The sequence below is a fragment of the Moschus berezovskii genome, chromosome 17, assembly GCF_049115385.1.
Source record: "Moschus berezovskii isolate FMDL1 chromosome 17, NW_MosBer_1.0, whole genome shotgun sequence".
NCBI classification, from domain to species: domain Eukaryota; kingdom Metazoa; phylum Chordata; class Mammalia; order Artiodactyla; family Moschidae; genus Moschus; species Moschus berezovskii.
This window is the reverse complement of record NC_142476.1, coordinates 15,101,441-15,104,330: the sequence shown is the minus strand read 5'-3', so window position 1 is coordinate 15,104,330 and position 2,890 is coordinate 15,101,441. Positions and strand designations below refer to the sequence as shown.

The window sequence follows — 2,890 nt, the reverse complement described above, 5'->3', positions numbered from 1 at the left end:
AAAATAGAATGATCGTACAGTCTAGCAGTTCCAATTATGGATAGTTCCCAAAGAAAATGAAGGCATGAATTCAGAAATATTGTCCTCACTATGTTCATAGCAGCATTATTTACACTAGCCGAGATACGGAAGCAAACTAAGGGTCCATCAACAGATGAATAGATAAAGAAATAAAGAAGATATATATATATATAAAACCTAATCTCTGCATTGAATTCGAATGTCTCTTATCAGCTTTTTAAAAATGGACATAGGGATCGGCGTGCGCCTGCGCACGGGAGGCCGGAGGAGTCTTACCCTAATGTAAGATGGTGGCCCGTCTGGCTGTGGAACCCACCGAAAGCTGAGAGTCTCTCTCTCAGCCCTAAAGGTCGGACTCGCTGAAGCAATCAGACCTGGTTCTGAAGAGTTTTTTTTCCCCGACACTCATTCAGTGGTCTCTTGTGAGGACGCGGCAGCGCGTGGAGTCGGCTAAGGGAAAAGCGAGGCAGGGCAGGCGGGTCTTTGAAGTTCTACAGTTTAGTTCTCAGTGCTGAACTTCCTTCTCCCTTAAATTATTATAAACTTTTGCTGCTGTTTAATAAAAGTGAAGATGTCTCGCAGTCCTGACGCAAAGGAAGACCCTGTGGAATGTCCTCTTTGCATGGAGCCCTTGGAGATAGATGATATCAACTTTTTCCCTTGCACCTGTGGCTACCAGATTTGCCGCTTTTGTTGGCATCGAATTCGCACTGATGAAAATGGGCTTTGTCCTGCATGTAGAAAGCCATATCCAGAAGACCCAGCAGTTTATAAACCACTCTCCCAGGAAGAACTCCAGAGGATAAAGAATGAGAAAAAAACAGAAACAAAATGAGCGAAAACAGAAAATATCAGAAAATCGCAAACATTTGGCTAGTGTACGTGTTGTACAAAAAAACCTCGTCTTTGTTGTAGGTCTGTCTCAGCGCCTAGCAGACCCAGAGGTTTTTAAAACGACCAGAATATTTTGGGAAGTTTGGTAAAATACATAAAGTTGTCATCAATAATAGCACATCATATGCAGGCTCACAGGGTCCAGGTGCCAGTGCTTATGTAACCTATATCCGGTCGGAAGATGCTCTCAGAGCCATACAGTGTGTTAACAATGTGGTGGTTGATGGCAGAACACTTAAGGCGTCTCTAGGTACAACAAAATACTGCAGTTACTTCTTAAAGAATATGCAGTGTCCAAAGCCTGACTGCATGTACCTACATGAATTGGGGGACGAGGCGGCCAGCTTCACAAAAGAGGAAATGCAGGCGGGTAAACACCAAGAATATGAACAGAAGCTCCTTCAGGAATTATATAAATTAAACCCCAGTTTCCTTCAACTGTCTACGGGTTCAGTTGATAAGAATAAGAACAAAGTGACACCACTGCAGAGCCCTATTGACAAACCTTCTGATTCTCTCAGCATAGGGAATGGTGATAATTCTCAGCAGATATCTAATAGTGATACACCTTCACCACCTCCTGGTTTATCCAAATCTAATCCAGTCATCCCCATCAGTTCATCCAATCACAGTGCACGGTCTCCTTTTGAAGGAGCAGTAACTGAGTCACAGTCGTTATTCTCAGATAATTTTCGCCATCCCAACCCTATCCCAAGTGGGCTTCCTCCTTTCCTCAGCTCCCCACAGACTTCCAGTGACTGGCCTACAGCACCAGAGCCACAGAGCCTCTTCACATCAGAAACAATCCCGGTATCATCCTCTACAGACTGGCAAGCAGCGTTTGGCTTTGGCTCTTCTAAACAACCAGAGGATTACTTGGGTTTTGATCCCTTTGATGTCACTCGAAAAGCCTTAGCAGACTTGATTGAAAAGGAACTGTCAGTCCAAGACCAGCCTTCCCTTTCGCCCACATCTCTTCAGAACTCCTCGTCACACACTACAACCGCCAAAGGTCCAGGCTCTGGATTCCTGCATCCTGCTGCACCTACAAATGCCAACTCTCTGAATAGTACCTTTTCCGTCTTGCCACAGAGGTTCCCTCAATTTCAGCAGCACCGAGCGGTTTATAATTTGTTCAGTTTTCCAGGCCAGGCAGCCCGCTATCCTTGGATGGCCTTTCCACGCAATAGCATCATGCACTTGAACCACACAGCAAACCCCACCTCAAATAGTAATTTATTGGACTTGAATCTCCCGCCACAGCACAACACAGGTCTGGGAGGGATCCCTATAGCAGGGGAAGAAGAGGTGAAGGTTTCGACCATACCACTGTCAGCCTCTTCCCATTCATTACAACAAGGACAGTGGCCTACAAGTCTCCACACTACTGTGGCCTGACAACAGAACTGAGAGGAGAGGATTAGACTCTGGGGTGCTTGCATGGGCAACCTGATTTTTGCATGATTCCTTTCTGATTTTGCATTTAATGTATACACCCAAAAGAGCCAACATAAACGTTCCTCATGCCTACAACTAGTGTGTTACCTCATATAGCTGCTAAAGTATTTCTTCATTAGGCCTTTAACACAATTTATTAGCATAATAATTTTGGCATTGTTTCTCATGAGTGATACTATTTTTTAACTCACACAAATAAACTTGTAGTACTAATTAAGATCCCAGATGAGATTAGCTAGAATTGTTACTTTGGCTCTGTTATTGAAAATATTCAAAGATAATGGTAGTTCCTTGTTTTCTGACTTGTTAAAAAATGGTAATATCCTAATATATTCATGAGAAATTTGGAAATTTAAAAAAAAATGGACATAATTCATGTATGGGCTTATGTGATGTTCAAAGTCAGTTAACTCTGTGACGTGGAGTGTGCATGCTCAGTCGTATCTGACCCTTTGCGACCCCCATGGACTGTAGCTCACCAGGCTCTTCTGCCCGTGGAATTTTCCAGGCAAGAAAT

General features: G+C 43.6%; 1 pseudogene; it reads left to right on the top strand.

The window, feature by feature from the left end:
* The first annotated feature begins 323 nt into the window (after positions 1-323).
* LOC129551039 (CCR4-NOT transcription complex subunit 4 pseudogene) lies at positions 324-2,606 on the top strand (annotated as a pseudogene).
* The last annotated feature ends 284 nt before the right edge of the window (positions 2,607-2,890 follow it).